This window comes from Equus quagga, chromosome 8 (assembly GCF_021613505.1).
Source record: "Equus quagga isolate Etosha38 chromosome 8, UCLA_HA_Equagga_1.0, whole genome shotgun sequence".
Lineage (NCBI taxonomy): Eukaryota > Metazoa > Chordata > Mammalia > Perissodactyla > Equidae > Equus > Equus quagga.
The window spans coordinates 96259301-96281418 of record NC_060274.1 but is presented as its reverse complement, the minus strand read 5'-3'; positions in this window follow the sequence as shown (position 1 = coordinate 96281418).

The window sequence follows — 22118 nt, the reverse complement described above, 5'->3', positions numbered from 1 at the left end:
CCTCGGCGGACCCCTCGCCCGCAGCCAATGGGCTGGGCCCGGGTTCGAGAGGTGAAAGTTCAGGCCCGGGGCTCGCCGCTCGCTCCCCCTCTCAGGTCGCCTCCCTCCCAGCCCCCGCCCCTGGCCACGCTGCAGACACAGTCCGGCTACCAGGGGCTGCCACGGTGGCACGTAGTTTGTTGATGGGTGGTCATAAAATATATTTATTTGCAATTCCTTTAACTCGCCCACCACCCCCGCCCCAGCATGGCCCCGAACACTGCGGGCTTTGTTCGCCTCGCTGCTGCTGGAGCCGGCCGGGGTTTAGCGCTCTGTGCGAACAGACTCCAAAAAAAGTTGAACTGTAATAATAGGAAAACCGGGTTTCCGCAGCCGAGGAAAATGTTGAAAGGGCAAACAGTGAACGAATAGTTTTCTTTAGCACAAGTCACTGGTCAGCCCACCAGATCACGGCAGCCTTGAAACGAAACACTGCATATCAGAGAGAGGGGAAAAGCCAAATTCTGTCCCTGTAGTCGCTGCGCAGGGTCGGAGCCTCAGCTCCAGTCTCCTTTGCTGCACGTGGGTCTGCAAAAGTCATTTACAGTGGTTTCAGGGGAAGGTTAAACGGGGCTACTGGGTAATTGAGGAGTTTCACCAAGTGGACCTCGAAGTTCTCTCACAAAAGTTTATTTGATATCAAGTTTATTTTACGATGAAACTACAAATCAACAAATTCCAAGATACTGCTCCATCACCGTCCAGGCGAAAGATAAATTCGTTTGAAATGGTCTCTGCCAGTGCAACTAGCGCGGAATAAGCCACCCCAAACGAGACTTTCTAAAGCCAGGATGAAGGAAAGCAATGTATGCGAATGAGGCGTCTTACAACCGTCGGTTTCATGCTTCTCTGAGTGAACCGCTTGGATTTTTAGTTATTTGTTATAAGATATCATTATTCACACACTTACATCTGTTTTCTCCAAAACTTTCAGTTAAACAACAATTACATTTTTCTTCTTCAGAGCCGTTTTAATGGTGTAATTGTGACTGATACTTCACATTTAGCTGATCTGTTGGAGAGATGCTAGGAGAGAGGGAAAGGGGCAGGGTTTTTTTGTTTTTTGTTTTTTTTTAAATTTCCTGTTAGAGACACCATCTTCAAAGTTGTATTACTCACTTCAAATAGGCTGTGAGAAAAGTCGTCTTTAAATGCGAGGTAAAATTTTTTTCTTTCACGCAGAAGAACGGGCACATATCAGGTTCCTATTTTTCGCATCCACTACGGTTTTCCGAAGATAAGCAAATAAACAGACTCCTTTTAGACATTCTCCTATCCCTACTCTCCTCTTAGACACATTTTAGGAAAAAGAGAATATTCGAGTTTCACCGAAGTCGAATCAAGGGTTATCTCTGTTAGAACGTCAAGTTGAATGTTGAGGTTGCAGAATTGATGGAGTTACACCACCATCTGTCGTTAAGCTTCGGGACTACAAAATTTGGGACCTATAATAAATCTTAATGAGCTTTCCCAACTTTTTTTTAATCACGGATTAGACTTTTCGTTTGTATTTTTCTAGCATATACCCTAAATTTACCTGGATCCTCACACAGCAACTATGTGCTCATAAACTCATCCTTCTGTCTGGGTTCTCTAGTCATCTCATCTTCAGAAAAAAATAAATACCCTACATCGGCAAGCCTGCCGTTTATAAAGCCTTTTCAAATCAGCTATGGGACTGCAGATTTCCATTATTTCTCCCTCCTTCCCTGGCTTCTAGAAGGCTGCTGACAGGAAAGATGGAGCCTGGACTACAGGGGCCACCCCTGTCCTGGAGTGAATAACAGACTCAATTCTCTCTTACCTAGTTCTTTGTTAGTATGTCTAATCTTGAAACATGTAAACGCAGCATATCTCTACTAAGAGATTGGCTGTGAGTGTCTTAAAATTTTGATTGAAAGGCAGTTAATATCAGGTTCCAGTTCTCCTTGGTCTTGCTGCAGAGACAGAGAGCAATTGCTCTGGGATAGAATCTTGCCAAGGAAGGCATTATCCAAATGAATATGGAAAGAGGGCAGCTACTGGATAAAGAGTTCCAATACTGACTCAGAAGCTCCATCAGCCAGTGAGGGCTCCAACTTTTTTTTCACACAACACTCCAGTGGCATAGTATTTATATCAGATCTATTTTTTTAAGGATCTCAAAATATCATACTACATTGTTGCCCCCTTTCCATGTTGGGCACTTTACCGAGTTTCTATTTTCCGGAAAATAATTCACTAGAATGAAGTATACCAGCTTGCCTGTGTTGGTAAGGCATTCATTAGAATTAATCATGTTAAGTTGAATCACACTAAATTGTCTATATTTGACCGACTTTGACCCACACAAATAATCATTTCATGTGCTTCAAATTAATAGAACCCAGATTTTTCCAAGATACATTCTGTCCCTGTCAGAGTAGCACAGTTAAATTCTCCAATCCCTGATATTAACTTCCTGCCACATTGAGGCAAACATGTCGAATTACCTGATACAAGAGCCCTTTGCTTGTTGACATTTCTGCTGTTAAATTAGTCTTACAGTTTGTATGTCTCTGAGTAACTATGAGATTTTAGAGCTGAAGGAAACTTCGAGATATTCTGGTCCAGGCCATTCATTTAAAAAAAAATCATAAAGCAAAGATACGAAGATGAGAGCAAGATCACACAGCTAGTTGGTAAAACTCTGTGTTATTATTACTATTATTATAGAACAATTTCATGTTTCTAAACATACAATAGTCCTCCTTCTTACTCCACAGAAGGCGTTTTTGCCACACGCACACCCATCTCTTTACATTTTCTTCACATCCATCAAAACTGATACGGTTCAGCGATGGTGACACCTTTGGATGTCAGTACAGTATTGAAGATGGTTAACTGTCATGTCATGTCCTCTGTAGTACACAGGAGAAAAAAAGGCTGATGACTTGTTTCCCTTGAAAGTCAATTAAAGTCTACAAGATTTCTTCAGTAGTGTAAAGAGGTTCATCACCGTTGATTACAAGTATTCATCATGGAAAACTAATGGCAAGAGGTGCTAACACAATCCACAATTTATGATGTTTTTCAGGGTTGATGATCTTCAGGGACTCCTAGAGGGCAAAACCCATAATCTCAGTGGAAACTTGCCTTCACTACACTCTTAAGAAATAAAGGCTAACACAAGGCTATGAGAGAAAATACGATCGATTTTTTTTTTTAAGCTATGAGCAAAAATGAACTATATCAAGATCCTGCATCAGTGTAGATTTTTATTTTATTTTATTTTATTTTCGATGAGGAAGATTGACCCTGAGCTAACATCTGTGCCAGTCTTCCTCTATTTTATATGTGGGACACCACTACCATCAGCATGGCTTGATGAGTGGTGTGCAGGTCTGCCCCCAGGATCCGAACCTGCAAACCCTGGGCCGCTGAAGCAGAGCATACGAACTCAACCACTGCTCCACCGGGCTGCCCCAGTGTAGATTTTTATTTTGGTGTAATAGCCATAGTAGTTTGCCCACAGAATGTATTGAAGTGGTTAATTGTAACAAATCAAAGTTCAGTCATTTGCCTTGTGCTCCTTCTCCTTCTGCTCTCCCTCCTTCTTCATACTTTCCTTCTGTATCTCCTTCTCCTCCTTTCCTCTTCCTTTTTCTTCCCTCTGCCATGATCTTCATTACCACTCTCACAAGGACAACTTCCAAAATTCCCCATAGACGTTTCTTTCCTAAGCTCCAGATCTGTTAATCTAATTGCTTGTTCATAGCACCATTTGAACTGTGAAAAGCTACCAACTTGCCCTCTTCTCTTTGGCCAGCTACTTCTTATGCCACCTGGTTAATGGCTAAGGGAACCTAAATTCACCCAGTTCCTAAAACCAAAAACATCCAAGTTATATGTGCCACTTTCTCCATCTTCTTACATCCATGCAGCATTAGGTTTTTTTCATTGATATCTATTTAATCTTCCATTGTCCTTTTCCATCTATCTGCATTTCATACTTGGTCATTCTTGATAACTTTCTAATCACCTTCCCTACTTTGTTTCTCTTTGTTCCAGTTCATCCTCCTCACTGCTTTCTAAAACACATGTCACTTAGCATTAGGCCAACCTTCCCTGTAGCCAATGGAGTTGAACCTAAGTTCTCTAGTCTGATACTGCAAATATATCTGACAAATATGAGACATTTAATAATCTTTTTTGGGGTGAATGAATGTCATGTCCCAGATAAATGTATTTTAGATGTTAAATATATTCCATCAGAACTTTGTCAGATATATTTTTTTGCTAAGTATCATTTTCAGCAAATCTTTGTCTACTTTGCTACCCAATCATCTGGCTAAAATAGTTATAACTGAAGATTTTCATTATTTTTTCATATGAAAGAACTTAGCAGGTAGATATAAAATTCTATTCAATCCAGCACTCAAATTCCCAACTGCATTATTTAATGGCTCAACAAATATTTATATGTGAAGCACTGTGGTAGGTATTCTGAGAATTACAGATGTATAAGATTAGGTCCCTGCCCAGAGCTTACATTCTAGTGAGAGATATGAGATATCTAAGTCAATTATTTCAATACAACATGAATTTCAATAAAGCACAAGATAGAGGTATATTCAGGATAGAATGAAACCAGGGAAAATATTTCTTATGGCTACAATAAACAAGTAACACAGCCCTGTTTTTTCGTTTGTCATGATAACTTAAAAAATAAATCTAAGAATACATCTTTCAATCAAAAATTTATAATTCATCAAATATCAGCTTCAGAAAACTTAAACTCTTTGGACAAAAGCACAAATTTGTGGTAAAAAACATGCTTATATCAAAGACAATGGTAGGTTTAACAACCGTGAAGAGATATCAAGCAGTCCCCTGAATTACATCATGTTACCCTTAAATCTTTTATAAAAAGATTACTTCTAATTTCTCATGATTTCACCACAGGACAAGAGTTTTATAATAGAAAGGAAAAGTAACAGAAAGTAAAAAGAGCTGAAAGGAGAGTAAGAGAACATAAATGGTCTGAGCTTAGGAAGGTATTCACATTTTCCTCTCACCATCCTCTCTAACTCTCAAGCAGGGAAAGCAAGTTATCCTGGGCCGGTATAGTCTCCTAGGGACAGTCTTAGGAAATTTCATTCCTCAGTTTTTTCCTCCGCCAGTCTCCTTTTTTTGTCCCATCAAGGTGCTTGCTGGTTTCCTTGTACTCCTTCTTTCTTAGAACCACTCTCACCTCAGCAAACATAGCATTAGGCAATACTTTCTCAGTTATATATTACCTCCTCTCTAAATTCTTTCCTTTCCCTTCCTCTTCTGATTCTTTTTCATTTAACTCAGGAAAACATTTCTCACTAATTCTGTTTCTGCCTCTTTTTCTCTCTTGTCCAAGAAAACACACATGTACACACGTGCACACACACACACACACAATCGTAGTTGCTGTGTTTAAGAGCAGAGCTAGTGATGTAAGAAATCGAGGAACAAAGAAACTGATATGAAAATAGAAAAATATTTAAAACCAGTGCTATTAGCTTCTAAAACCTTGAAAATCCACAGATAAAGGCACAGTGAAACAAACTCATACTCCTCTGTGAGTTAAATTGATACAATCCAATTGGAAAGCAATTTGGCAACTTGTGTTAAGGCGTTTTAAATTAATCCCATAGCTGGATTGCAATCCAAAAGAAATTTTCTGAAATACAGATGGAAAAGCTTTGTGCAAAAGTGTTTTATCATAGAATTATTTACAATAGTACATATTTGGACACAATATAGAAAGTCAACATTGTGTTATATTGTCTAACCACTAAAATAATATTTATAGGATGTTTTAATAACATATAAAATGCTTTTGTTATATTATTTGGTGGAACAATAGTTTATAAAAATGTAACTAAAGAAGACCAGAAAGAAACATATCATTGTGATACTACCCTTCGAGGTGGCCCGCAGTGATCCCTACCTCCTGATAGTCACATCTTTGTATAGTTCCCTCCTACATTATACCAGACTCCATCTATAAGGCACAGGTTATAAAAGACTGTGGCTTCTGTCAAGGGCTCTGGATCTATCTCTTAGATCATTTGCTTGGGCAAGAAGCCATGTTATGAGTAGCCCCATGGAGAAGCCTACGTGGTGACGAAGGGCTGTCTTCAGCCAACAGCCAGGGAAGAACTGAAGCCTGCCCAAAACCATGTGAGTGAATTTGGAAGCAATTTCTTCTTTCCCAACTGAATCTTCTTGAGATGACTACAACCCTGGCCAACAGCTTGATTACAACCTCATGAGAGAATCTGAGCAAGAGCCACTCTGCTAAGCCACTCCTGGATTCCTGACTTTGAGAAACTGTGAGCTAAAAACTGTTGATTAGCATAAAGCTGTAAAGTTTTCGAGGGTAATTTGTTACACGGCACTAGATAACCAATACAAACATGATAAAGATTATATTTAAGTAGCAGAATTTCAGGTGCTTTTTTTTTCCTTTCTGCTTTTCATATTTTAAAATCCTCTGCAATGAAGCTTTATTACTTTATAATTGGAAAAAAATTTAAGTAATATCTTAAAATATATGTTTGAAAAAGCAATGCCTTTTAGAATTGCCACAAATTTAGTACCCCTGATCAACATCCTCTAATAAAACTGGATTTATTCCAAGCATAGTATGTAACTTAAATATAAAATTACATTTCAGTTTTACTTTGTATTTTATTTACCAGAGTAATATTCTATATTTTGTTAATACGAATAAAAATATGGTAAGTGCATTTCGTGTACCACCAGGGTATCTGAACACCATTTACAACATTGTTTCTGAGAAAATGCATTCCAAGTTTTAGACAACTCACTTGCAACATAATCTCTTTTAACTTGGCATCTTCCTGTATATGCCAATCAAAAAATCATAAGAAAAAGACTTTTTGAGTTTTGATTACATTGAACAGGATAACTGTTAAAGTGTTTTCAGTCTTACTCCAAGTAAATGAATAAGAACAAACTGTGAACTGATAAGGTGAGACTAGATTCTCACTTCATATTTGATGATAAGAAACAACCATTGTCTCTTGAGGTTTTCCTAATTAGGTTATAGCACAGTTACAGTAGTTGAGTAGAGAAGGTCAAAGCAAGTTCAAAATTAGTTTAGCAAGTCAATAAATATGTTTTTATTGAATTACAATAAACATGCTGAAACAAATGGGTTGCCTGAACTGTTAATAATTATGCCTTTTGTCTTCATATTATAAAAACTCAAAATAACAATTTTATGCTCAGTTGGTTTTTAAAATGTTTAAGTCATAGAAAACCATAGAAAGCCATTTCTGGATTCTGATAATATTTTTTATATAATCAATTTTGATAATATCTAGATTGCCTTGTGGATTTGGATAAGTTGATAAAATATGTACATAAAATAATTTTCATAACATAGGAATGTACAATGTGGGTATATTAATTAGTTATTTTGATAATATTCTTTGAGTAGCTATGAACACCCAATGCATTGTTGAGTTTACTTCAGTAAACTATTATACAGAATATTATTACTGTGTTCATGATCATAAATAAATATGATTCCTCCCATAAGAATATTTCATATGTATTAGACAGACAAATTTCTGCTAAAGCAAGATTTCATTTCCTTATCCAAAGATTCTCACATTTTCTGACTTATTTTTTGAAGTTAAAAACTCTTTTCATTACTTCTATGATCCTTTGTCCATTATGTTGTTGATTCATCTTCTATAACAATCCTTTTTTCCACCTCCTCACTAAATTCTGTGAATCAGGATCAAAGACAAAGATGTCTGAACTGGTGAAAGAAATGTATGATATTTTAACCAATTGAAGAAAACTCACTGATATCTTCCATGGTTTTTTCAAAAAACTAGGTCATTAAGGATCATAAATCATAAAGTATCTTTGCTACAAAAAAATTGAGTATCTGTTAAGCAAAAATCTGTGTTCATTAGTCCATGATCTTATATGCAATCAAGTTTAGGGAATTTATTTTTAGATAAGAGATATGAAAACTCTATGTTGGGACATAATAATATTAGGGAAAGGACATTCTAAAATTGAAAGTAATTTGACCTCTAAAATGTGGTAAGATGAGCTCTACCTTGCAGATTTTAGCAGAGAAATGTGGTGAACAAATGTAAGACTTTCAAAGGACAGGAAGTTCATACAGCTGTTTGTGAGAATTAGATAAACTGTGGTCATAAAATAAAGACCCTTTTACTTCCTGAATTCAACTAGCTCAATTCATTTCAGCAAATATTGAGTCCACATTATTTGTCTGTCAATATTTAATATCTTAGAATCATTATCTTAGGTTAGATGGGGACTTGGAGGTCACCTAATCCAAGATTCTTCCCAAAGAAGGAATTGGGTATGGATTTTGCTATGAAGTGGTATTTCTTAGAATCTTTTCCTCAAGAGTAGTCAGGAAAGAGAGTCTAAAGGTGACTGGGTATCTAAGCTCTTTCCAAAATTCTTGCATTTCAGAGTAAATGTCCTCAGTGCTTTTCTTGACTGCGTGTTGAGCAGTTTACCTTTGGAAATTTGTAGCCTAAACTGAAGCAGGACATGCTTGTTTCTTGGAAGATTGTCCTTCCTGCTTCCCCCTAGGCAAACCTATATTTCCTCCTGTCAGCTTCCGAAAGGTTTACTAAAGGTACATACTAGAGCTAACTCTTGATTCCTCTAGTGTGGAGTCTGAGTCAAACTTCCCTTAGGAGATCTTGCTTTTGCATTGCCTCCTTGTTATTGGCTTTGGATACAGCATTGGATATATTCTTGCTTAGCAGCCATCCTTAACTTTACCCTGATTATCTGAAGGCAGCCCTTAATTCTACCACAATCCACTTCATCAAGCATTTGATGTCTCATCTTTGATGAGAAGTCATCAAAGATTCATCAAATGTCAAGAACTGATTCAGCTGGAAGAGATAACATGTGCTGAGCACACTTACCGGAACAGGCCTACTGGTCCTGTTCTCTTCCACAGCAGAAGTTCAGGATGCTTCCTTGAGAATATCCTGGGCTGCAGAGGTGTGGGCCTCTGCAATGGACACTTGCATTTCTTTACCTTGCTCGTTCTAAAGCAATGCCTTTTCCAAGGTCACTCACTGGCAAGAGCAGATAATCTTGAGGTAAATATATAGGATAATCCTGTACATTTGTTTCTCCATGTACACTTGTTTCTCCACGTACGCCTTAGTCATTAAGCATACGATGAAGTCTAAGAGGCTTGTAAGAAGCATGATCTGTGAGATTTGGTGGGGCAGGTTCAGTTAAAAGTGTTTTAGGCAAATCCTGTCTTTACTGATCATAGACATTAAACAGAATAGGTGTGACTATTATTTTGGCAACTATAGACTTAGATTTCTAAAATACAAACTGAGAAAAGTATGTAAAAAGAGAGCTGATTGAACATATAAATTCTTGAGTATTGTGTTTTGAATAATGATGATACAAACAAAAAAAATTCACCATGAAAAATGGCTGGTCTCAATTAGAGAGGTTTGAGATTACCATATAATCGGTATAAAAATTACAGATAAAAGTACAAATCAATTGATTGTATGTTGAAATTTTTAAAATCACTTAAGGAAAGTATATTACAAATACATTTTTAATTTTCTTCTGTATATTCTGACTTTTCATAGTAAAAATAAATCCATATTTTCAGATTTTGATTATTGATTCTGGTTTTCACAGATTTCTGACTTTCATGAGAGATAATAAACTTATGGGTGTTTGATTTATTGATGTTTAAATGACAACACAGCTAATTTTGGTAGTACTTATTTCAGTAACCTGGCTACTTATTAGATTACTCATTTTCACGTTGGGTTTAAATTTTTTCATTCGTTGACAAAGTAGATATCTGAAGAATACCTAGAAAAGAGAACTATTACTTAGATGGAAGTATTGATATAAACCAAAATGATTGCTTATTATCCTAAAAATAAATTTGAAAATTTGACTTCATCAAAACTTTAAAAACCTTTTGCTCTGCGAAAGTCTCTTTTAAAAAAGATAAAAAGACAAGCTATGGACTGGGAGAAAATATTGGCAAACCACATATCTGAAAAAAGATTTGTATCTAGAGCATATAAAGTACTCTCAAGACCTAATAAAAAATAATTTAATTAGAAAATTGGCAAAGACATAAGGAAACATTTTATCAAAGAGAAGATATACGGATGGTAAATAAGCACGTGAAAAGATGGTTAACATCACTAACTATTACACACCTGTTAGAAATGATAAAATTTAAAAAAATAGTGGCAAGGTCAAATGCTGGGAAGGATGTGGAGAAACTGAATCTCATACATTGCTGGTGGGAACGTAAAATGGTGCAGCCACTCTAGAAAACAATGTGCCAGTTTCTTAAAAAATGGAACACACACACTCATCATACAACCCAGCAATCGCACTACTGGGCATTTATCCCAGAGAAATGAAAATTTAGGTCCATTAAAAACCTGTGCAAGACTCTTCATAGCAGCTTTATTTGTAATATCCAAAAACTTGAGACAACCAAAATATCCATCAATAATTGAATGGTTAAGCAAACTGTGTTACATTTATACCATGGAATACATGGAATAAAAAGAAATGAACCATTGATATACACAACAACTTGGATGGATCAAGGGCATTTCGCTGAGTGAAAAAAGCCAATCACAAAAGGTCACATAGTGTATGATTCCATTTATATAACATTCTCAGAATAACAAAATTATGGAGATAGGCAACAGAGTAGTGGGTTACAGGGGTTAGGGACCATGGAGTAAGGGGAGTGAGTGTGACCGTAAAAGGATAGCACTAGGGATCATCATTGTGATGGAATAGCTCTGTGTCTTGATTGCTGTGGTGGTTACATACATATATATGTGATAAAATGTCATAGAACCGTACACACACATTATCCTAATGTCAGTCTCCAGGTTTTGATGTTAAACTACAGTTATATAAGATGTAAGCATTGGGGAAACTTGGTGAAGAGTACACAGAACCTCTCTGTAATATGTTTAATCTTCCTGTAACTATATAATTATTTCAAAGTAAAAGTTAAAAAAATAAATATGTAGAACCAACATAGAAAGCCAAGAATTAGAAGAGGAGACAATGGATTTTAATAAAGCCAGATGATATACCTACTTGCACAGCCTGAAACAGTCTATTTGTTTATGCTCCTGGATAGTAGTTAAGGAAAAAAATGCTCTCAGTCCTTTATTAAACAGAGTTATGCCTATTTCTTCATGTCTAAGCAGATTACAGGTTAGTTTTTCCTGTTCTAGAACTTCATAGGAATTGACTCATATAGTCTTTTGTGTCTGGCTTCTTTCACTAGCATAATGATTTGGAGGTTCATCCATGTTATGTGTGTCAATAGTTCAGTCCTTTTTATTGCTGAATGTAGTCTATTGAATAGATATACAATAATTTGTTACTCATGCATTTGTTGATCACTATTTGGGTTGCTTCCAATTTTTGGATGTTAGGGCTGTCTGAATTTTTATTTTTCAGCCAATTCTGCTTACATTACATTGTAAAAAACAAAACAAAAGAAACAGCAACAGCAACCACTATAGTAACAAATCCCCAAACAAAAAGAAAACCCTTGTGTCACTTAGGAATTCTTTTGCTTTTAAGCTATAGCATATTTAATCTACGGTGGTTTAAGTCATAAGGACATTTATTGTGCCTCAAAAAAATCTGAAGATGCATCCTTTCAGTGTTGGCCCAGTAGCTCAAACGTGTTATAAGTGACCCAGATAATTTTTATTTTTTGTTCTGTCATGCTTGGTGTGTTGATTCTTCTTCTTATATTTGTGACCTATGCTTGCAAGTTGGCTGCAAAAACTCCAGGCCTTATGTTCCTGTACACATCAAGAAAAAGGGGGATAGGGCAGTTCCAGCATGTTCTCTCCTGTGCCTTTTTATAATAAAGAAAAGCTTTGCCAAAGATCCCCAGCAGACTTACCCTGATGTCTCTGTGCTCTGAACTATGCTACCACCAGCTCAAGAACAGCTGGGAAAGGGGGCAAAATTCTAAGGATTGCCTTTTCTGAAACAATCATATTTCATCACTTGGAGCTAAGTCCATTGCCAAGCCAGACAAATGAGGGTTCTGTTAGCAGAAAGATTAAATGGGATGGCTGATATAAAGGTAACTAATAGTGTTTTCCACAATACCTTTCCTTGATCTCTTTTCATTAATTTATATTTCTTTCTCATTTGAGGTATCTTCTTAACTTCTCTCATCTCAAGTATTTTTAAGGAAATGCAATTCTTCCAATGGCACTCTTACAGGTATATGCTATAGAATTTTTGTTTTAAAAGACACTGTAGATGAATGAAAGTCTACATTTAGGGCAAAAAATAACCCTCCCAATATTTTTCTCTAATTGTGATGTCTTGTCCATATTGAAGAAATACTCTAAAAATACAAAGATTCCTTCCCACCTTCACGGTGTCCCAGGAGGAAATGTTCCCAAGCCTCTGTTCAACTTTTCCATACTTCTTAGACCAACTATTTTTGATATAACTCAAAATATTATATTTAATACATACCAGCTGTATGAATAACCTTGAATTTAAGATATGGTAGACTAAAAAGAAAAGCTTTTATCACAACTTCCTATGTACATTTTCATCAACTCATGTGGTGCACATCTGGGCCTTTGATAGCTACGTGTTAAAAAAAACCTAATAGATTCAAACTTAATTTGAAAATCCTGTATTTTCCCCTTTCTAGTTTTTTAAAAAGATAATATTAACATAATCATAAAGATATCTATGAAAGTAATTGGAAGGTAGTGATAGAAGTGCATTCTTAGAATCTAAATGTTCTACGTTAAACAATAATAATAATCTCATTGAAAAAGAAACTAACAATTGTTGAACACTTAAGATAAGCTTGTGCTTTATACACTGCCTTTGACTTAGTCCTCCCCAAGTACCTGTGAAATAGTTCTTATTTGCCATATGCAGATGAGAAAACTAAGGCTCAGAGAAATTAAGTAATTTGTCCTAGGTCACATTAAAAAATAAATCCAGTTCTGTGGATTTATTATACAGACTTTAAAAATTAATACAGAATGAGCAACCGACTAACCAAACATCCCAGAGAAGCCAAACCAATTCAAACATTGATAATATCAGAGAACTCTTTATGTTGATGAAATGAAAAATAGAATGTAGGAAACCTAAGAAAACATAACATTTAAATGTGGAATATGCCTCCCACTTTATCATATTGCCATTAGTAGCAAGCAGTTTCTAGTGATCTAATTTCTAGCAATGCACACTTCTGTTCTACCAAAGGCACATGCCAGATGGATTTATGAAGGTTTAATTGAAGATTTGTTCAAGAATCAGACAATTAAAATGGGCCAGAAAAACAGAGTAGCAGAAAAGCAATGTGAAAAATTCACTAGACTTTGAATCCAGTGAAAATGTAAAATAAGCCTAAAACAAGAATGTCATACAATTTGGGCAGAGAAAGCACTTGAAGAAGAATCATCAAAAGATTTAACCTCAGCGAATTTTATGAGACACTGTTAGGCAAAAAGGAATCGTGATGAAAGAATAGGCAATAAGAGTGAGAAAAAGAGTGAAGGGGGAGTGAGAGTATATGTTGAAAAAGAAGAATAAAAGGATGGGGCTGTGTGTATAATAATGGAAAAATGAGGCTCTTTCCTTGCAGATGGTGATCAGTGGCCAGAGCCTTGAACACAAAGAAAAGAAGTGTGATGATGCAATTATAAAGGAAAGTTAATGGAGAGATGAGGAAAGCCTTACCATGGTCAGAGTAACAGGAGGGCAAAGCCACCTTGGAGGAGGCTTTTAGGCCAAGTTCAAAGCCAGGGAGCAGATCTATGCTTTGCACACTGAACAGCAAATAACCTCTGAGGCAGAAGTCAGTGTGTGTGTGTGTGTGTGTGTGTGTGTGTGTGTGTGTGTGTGTGTTTTGAGGCTGGGGATGGGAGTGTCTTAAGACATAAGAGAAGCAAGACACATTTTCCTAGAATCTAACTTTTATTGTCTGGTAAATAATTGAATCTTATTGCTAGTTATCCTATGATGTAGAATGTCAAATTCACATGAATTTTTAAGATAAATTATTTTTCCCAGCTTTACTGATGTGTAATTGACATATAACATTGTGTAATTTTAAGGTATACAATGTGTTAATTGATACACTTTTATGCTACAAAATGACTACCACAGTACTGTTAGTTAACATCTTCATTATCTCACATAATTACCATTTCTTTTTTGTGGTGAGAACATTTAAGATTTGCTGTCTTGGCAATTTTCAAATATTCAATGCGGTATTATTAAGTATAGTCACGATGCTGTCATTACATACTCATGACTTTTTTATAACAGGAAGTTTGTACCTTTTGACCCTCTTCACCCATTCCCCCGCCAACCCTACCCCCTCTGCTGTCCTACCCCCCCGCTTCTGGCAACCACCAAGCTATTCTCTGTATCTACGAGCTTGGTGTTTTGTTTTTCTTGTTTTTAGATTCCACATATAAGTGAGATCATATTGTATCTGTCTTTCTCTAACTTATTTCGCTTAGCATAATGCCCTCAAGGTCCATCCACGTTGTCACAAATGGCAGGATATGACTGAATAATATTCCATTGTGTGTGTGTGTCTGTGTTTGTGTGTGTTAAAGCAGCAGAACCTTTCCTTCATATCCCACTAAGAAGTGTAACAATGTAAGTTTTCTCAAATGAATGTCAGTGAGGCAGTTTTAGGGTTCCAGAGAGCTTTTCCACTGAGAAAAACGAATGAGAAATGCACTGTCAAAAGTACAGAATATTGATATCTTACTTTTAAATGTGACTTTTCAGTTTATAAATTGTTCTGATGTTGTGTTATTTGAGCCTCACAATAACATTGTTGAAGTTGGCAGGGTAAATACTACCCAGGTTAACTAAGTCAAGGAAGGCTTAAGTAACTTGCCCAAGTCTTGCCAAGTATTGCCCTCACTGCAGTTATATAGTGTAGCTACTCATCAAAACCAAGTCCTAGGCCTCTAAATACAGCTTATCCTCTGGTGTAAAGTTGCCATTTGAACACACACACACACACACACACACACAGATAAATGTCATGATATCCCTGGGAACCTTCCAGTGAAGTGCCTCAAGCATAGTAGTATATCCTCTGGGCTCTCAGCTCTTTATTCTTTGCTCTGCTGGCATGGATTATGCTCAGACAAAATTCTCCATGATTAACTGCTTGCCCACTCTAGAGCAACAGAAATTTTACGATGATTTTTAGGTAAGATCTACACAGTCTAGATACTGCTATATAAATGCCTAGATGGGATCTTTCACCTGGAGTTTTATAAATGTAATAAAAATATTTGTTTAAAACTATGAATCCCACAAGGTAGCATGAGAATTTCATACATTTAAAAATATAGACAGTCATAAAGAAGAACAAGATATCATAAAGAATTCCAAGGAGTTAGGGCCAGCTATACAATTAGAAGGCACAGTCCCCAAGACTGCCCTCATTTCTGACACCAATTGAGTTAGAGTGTTTTCAAAACCATGCTAAGGTTTGATAATTCACCAGAAGGACTCACAAAACTCACAGAAAACTATTGTACTCACAGTTACAGTTTATTACGGGGAAAAGATATGGATTAAAATCTGCCAAAGGAAGAGACATATAGGGCAGAGTCCAGTTATATTCCAGCTGTGAAGCTAACATTGTTATCAGGACGGGTTATTCTTCCAGGACTGATGTGTGACAATATGCATGAATTATTGCTAACCAGGGAAGCTCACCCAAGCTTTGGTGTTCAGAATTTTTATTGGACTCCACTCTGTAAGTATGATCAATTGATTGATCGACTGTCTGCAAGGTTGATCTCAGTCTCCAGGTTGACAGACACTGTGTAATCCAAAGCCCCTACCCTAAGTTACATTACTGGTCTTTCTTGCATAGCCAGCCTGCACCCTAGGACAGTTGAGTGTGGCTGGCCATGCTCTAAGATCCAGTGTGGCCTGTCTCCACATTAACTAAGGGCACCTTTGTCAGGTATGACATAGATTACTTCAAAGAAACTGAAGGAAAGGCCAGACCTCTCTTTGGGCCAGACCAAATTATTTACTACACAGGCCACCACTAGCCTTTGCAAGGCTCTGTTACAGCATAACAATCACATTTGAGCATTTACACTTAATACATCATTTATAACAAACACAACAATAGTATCATTATAAATATGCCTAACGTTTGAAAGAGCCACTATGAAGATAGGGATAGATTTAAAGAAGAAATGAACTTGTCCTAAGAAGCCATTATATATATTTTCATATTTTTGTCCTTTGATCTACCACTGTTTGTATCTCGTGATAAACTTGTGTAGAACTATTTAGCATAGAAATTAGCTGATGGTTAGCTCAATGCAGTTCTTCCTCAAGCTAGTCATTTTCCACCAGTATTAATCCTGAGGAAGCTTTAACACAGTTTCGCAATACATTTGACCATCAATATCAGTATTATAGTCTTACCAACATGCCTGTGTTACAACATATCACAGTATAGCAGTAGATATAACCTGAGAAAAAAATAATCAAAAGATATTGGCACATTGTTAGATCGCCACTCAGTCATTAACAATTAGTTTAGTCCATCATGATATTGTGTGACCAAAATGTCTCCCAGAGTGAGTGCTACTCAGGTTTGCAGGCATCTATTCAACCTTGTAAAATTCCAGAAACCAGAATGGTTTCAGCAGCATATGGCTTCACTCTTTGAGATGTTTGGCATACTTGAACTAAGAGACAATATTATCTTTTGCTACGAGCCCCTCAAGGAGGCAATACAATATTGGATTTTCCTCAGTGCATAACCCATTTATTCAGTCTTTTACCTTCAGCTACTATTCTTCCTTCTCTACATCTGTACCTAAACTTATTCACCTTTGGAAGGGATGTTAGGTTCAGCCATTCTGCCAGTCCAGATTGCAGTAGCAACACTAGTTTAGCAAGTGCCTCTCATTCAGTCCACTTCTGTACATATAGAGAAGGGCTTCATATGTACAGAACTAGTGGGCTATCTTAACCGCTGGGCAATTTAACCGCATTGACTGTCAGCCCAATTTTGCCAGATGGGAGGAAGTCCCAATTCATCTCATCGGGCCCTAGGAATTCTGATTTGAGTTTTAAAAGGAATAGTTCCAATTTCTTACTTAGGGATCATCCCTCCTTCCAGTAATCACAGTTTGCAGCCTTGGTCCTGGGACTACTGTGTCTGATAGGAAAAAAAGGAAAGTTGAAATGATATAGGGGAAAATGAAAAAGTATAGTTGTACCAACACCCTCCCCCTGTGGGAAGAATTGTATAGTCGTACTACAGTCTTCCCCTCCCCCCTCTCCCTCAGATCCTTTAGAACAGTTGAGGAATCTATCTAATGGGGTCCTCCCTTAGCCCCTCTCATACTGAGTGTGAGCACACACTTGTGAAGGTGTGTAAGCCAGCTCTTCATGTCTTTACCTCCCCCTGTTTTAGACAACAAATATTTTAATTGCCCTTTCTAGTTCTCTATCAAACTATTACTCTGAGGATGATATTTCTTTTTTCATTATTGGATATTTATAGCCTATAAAGTGTGTTCCTTGGTCTGAAGACATGTGATTCAGTCCACATTGGCACAATATTTTTTGTTCTGGTCCTTTTATATTACTCTCAGCACTGCATCTACCACCAGGGAAGCAGAGCCCAGTTCAGAGTAAATGTCAATTGCCCTCAGGGCCCATTTGTGGCCACCAGGGGCTATTGGCATTAGTCTGACTTGTCAGTTATGTGCTGGGCCTTCTCCCTGAGGACTCTGTGCCATAGACATCTCCAGTCTGTATCTGTCTTGTGAGACAAAACAGTTCTTATTGGCATTTTGTGCCACAGAAGGTATCTAGATTCAGTCTGTATCTGCACTGCGGCAGGACCCCAAATTCACTCATTTTGTAAACCCAGGTGATCACCTCAAGGGAGCACACTATGATATATACTTTCTGGTTCCAATCATCTTGCCATCTTGGAAGGGGATTATTCTGATGGGCATTGCCATATCCTACTTTAATGCAGCCCTTTAATTCCCATTGTCAGGAAGAGTCTCATCCTGCCAGAGGAAGGAGATGAAAATAGATTATCATTTTCTGAGAAACTTGATACTTCCTGTGTAACACCTTTAAATATCCCCTGTGCAACAGCACCTATAGGCATAAATTTTACTTACTATGGATTACCTAGAAGTGTAGCACAGTGGTTCTCAAACTTTATCAGAATATCTGGAGAGATTCTGACTCAGTGAGTCTACAGTGCAAACAGGGAATTTGCATGTCTAAGTTCCCAGGGGATGCTAATGATGCTGGTCTGCAGACCACTCTCCAAAAACCATTGTTATAGCACATGGTTTTATTTTTTTTCTATTTTAATTTTTTTTACATGGTCAGTTTCTAAAGTTTTTTAAATTTTTCATTTTTTTATTGCAGTAACATTGGATTATAACACTATATAGCTTTCAGAAGTACATGGTAATATATTTCAAATTCTGTGCCGATTACATCATGTTCACCACCCAAAAACTAATTATAGTCCATCACCATACATGTGAGCCTAATCACCCCTTTCGCCCTCCCTCCTCCCCCCTTCCCCTATGGTAACCACCAATCCAGTCTCTGTTGCTATGTGTTTGTTTGTCGTTGTTTTTATCTTGTACTTATGAGTGAGATCATGTGGTATTTGACTTTCTCCCTCTGACTTATTTTGCTTAGCATAGTATCCTCAAGGTCCATCCATGTTGTCACAAATGATTGGATTTCATCATTTCTTATGGCTGAGTAGTATTCCATTATGTATATAAACCACATCTTCTTTATCCATTAGTCCACATGGTTTTAGAAATCATCTGTTTATGTCTGTTTCCCAGCTAGAAGGTAAGCTTTTCAATTGCAGGAATAATTTTATTCATCAATATGTTCCCATGACCTAATCGCACACTTGGTAAACAATCAATAAATATTTGTTGATTGAATGAATGATAATGCCATTTCTATCTTCATGCTATTTATATAGATACTGCTTCTATTGGTGAAATCACCTGCATATTTGAGAGTGGCAATATGACTTTATTTTTCACACATGCAGTGTTAGTATTTTAATATAAATACTACTAATAAAACATTATTTTACTATATTTTAATAATTTCAGCATGATATATTGCTAACAATCTTTACAGAAACATTTTTTGCTATATCACTGGATATGTGTGTGCATGTATATGTGTGCACACACTGGGTTTAGAAGAATACTATTTTTCTTTTATTATACGTGAATGGATGGTATAAACTTGCTACATGAAATATTTGGCAGCTGTATACCTTGCAGGCAAAATTAATGAAAAAGAAAAATTTATAGAATCTAGGCTAATTTGAAAGTGTGATGAAACATGTCCTCACAAATTAAAGTTTGGAGAATGGTAGAAAGTACAAAAAAGCATTGATAGTCTTTCTGAAGATTTTCCCCCCGTTCTGTCTTCTGCTCATTAATTGTTAAATTAATATTCATTTGGATTCTAGTTGGCCTCTTTAATGCCAGGTTCCCGAACTCAAGTGGAACTAAAGGCAAACTACCTTAATTTTCCCTCTTTCGTATCACTCTTAAAGTTTTTAAACTAGCACTACTAATTTTAAGAAATTAGCAAACCGAGTTACCCTGGGCCATGAGTTAGTCCAATCTCATTAGCTAAGTGAGGCCCAACCTCAGTGTTGCCCATGCTGCTTAGAATATGTAATTAAGAGGGCCAGTGAAGGCAAACGTAGGGTTGAAGCGATGGCAGGACTTACATGTGTAATGATGAGAAGCCGCAGCAACTAGGACTATGTAACCTTGCAAAAGGAAAGTAAATAAAGTTAACGTTATAAAAGATGTAGAGTAAGCTGATTAATTTCTTCTTTGAACCAATCCAATAACATGTTTAAAATAGTTACTGGATGATATTAATGGCATGTAAATTTAAAACCAATAAAGAGATATTTCTCCATACAGCACAAAACCGAACTATGAAGTTCTTTCTTCTTTTCTTCTTCTTCTCCGCAAAGCCCCCCAGTACGTGGCTGTGTATTCTAGTTGTGAGTGCCTCTGGCTGTTGCGCCCAGGATGCAAAACGGTGAAACTACAGGCTGCCAAAGTGGGGCGTGTGAACTTCACCACTTGACCGAGGGGCCTGCCCCTGAAGTTCTTAACCACAGAATATTTTGTGTTAAATGCCACAGTTAGATTTTTTAAACGACTTTAAAAACTTAATTTTGTTTTGAATTCAAAACTCACAACGCACTTAAAACTAAGATTTAAAGGGCATGTGTTGTTTCGTCAACTGAAAAGAACTACTTACTAAACTGAAGACACGTGGCTTTTTGATAATTTTACCTAAGGTGGAGATACCAGTCATTACTGATAGATAGAAGCAATGTGAAATGTGAAATATCCTGTTTGTATCCTATTTGAGGAGATGTTTACAAAACGAGTCAAAACAAAAATTCCTACCTGCAACTAAGATATACATGTACCAGGGGGGATTTGGGGAGATAAAGAAGAAAAAAAAATATTCCTAGTATGACAAAAGATTTTTATCATTCTTGTGGGGCCTAAATATTTAGACTTGATTTCCCTAGGTAACTGCAACCTTGGAAAATGAAAACCATACCAGGATTCGGAATGTGTTTTGCAATCTGGTCCCAGTCAAAATTGTGAATGAGGTGAAGTTTTTCTTTCAGACTAGGTCACTTCCCTTTGGTGTCTCATACAGTACTCTCATTCTATTCCAGGGTTTCCTACTTATGGAACAGGCTCCCAAATCCTACAGGGTCTAGATCGCTAATGGGTGATGATTTGCTAATCCTGTGAAGTAAACTGTGCTGCTGTGTGTCGTTCCAACCAATTGGATAGGGTGCTGTGGACTATGACTCCCTAACTCAGTGAGTGAAAATTGCAGTCTCTTAGGATAGTAGGAGACCACGCAGTGCCAGAATCCCACCAGAGGTACCTCTTCAGTAACAATTCCGCTGATGGGAAGTCCACTACTTCATCAGATGGGGCAGTTTTAGATGTCAGAAAGTTCTGTTTCGTATTTAGCCAAAATCAAGAGGTATCAGGGTATAGGAAAGTAATAAGGATGTTCAGGAAAGAACATTAGATTTGGAGAAGGTCCGAGCCCCAATTCCAGCTTCACCATTCACTGCCTGTGTGAATCTGAGCGTGTTTTTTAACTTCGTGAACCTCAGTGATCTGATAAAAAGGAATAAATGAAAAATCCCAAAAGAATCATGACAATATTAAACATTTGCAAAACGACGTATAATTCTGGGTACATACAGAAGATGCAATAAATACTAATTTTGTCTTTTCTCCTATTCTTCCTAGTCTAGTTCCTCCTATATGAAATATAAAATTGTTCTGTTCCTTTTATTTCAAAGGAAACTTTCCAAATACCTAAACATAAGTGTCATGCTTCTCCTTTTACTATTTTCTTTTGAGTCCAAATATCACCATTTCTTTCAGCCATTCCTTGTATGGCGTGTTCTTCCAATCCCTCTCTATGCTGTTTCTTTCAGATAAGCACATTCTACTTTATGAATATCTTCAGAGAATTGTGGTGCCTGTAATTGGGGATGGCTCCCTAGAGGTGAGTTATATAAAATAGTTTTTGAGATGTCTATTTGTGTTTGTTTTCCATTCTCTACACCATCTCATCTTTCTCAGTCCCTTTCCTGTGCTTCATAGCACCTTATCATTATCGGAAATGTTTTCTTCTTTAACTAGCTAATTAATTAAGTCAACAAGTTTGTGTTTGTTTATTAGTTCTCCCTCTTATTTGGATGGAAGTCACATGATTGCAGAGACCTGATGTGTCTTGCTCACCCTTTTATAACTGGCACTTAGTACAGTCTCTGGCACATAGAAGATGTCAACTAATATTGATAAATAATGAGTTCAAAAGCATCGTGAGAAATTATTCGAGATAGAGATGATGCTGGGTATGTACATGGAATTGCCAAC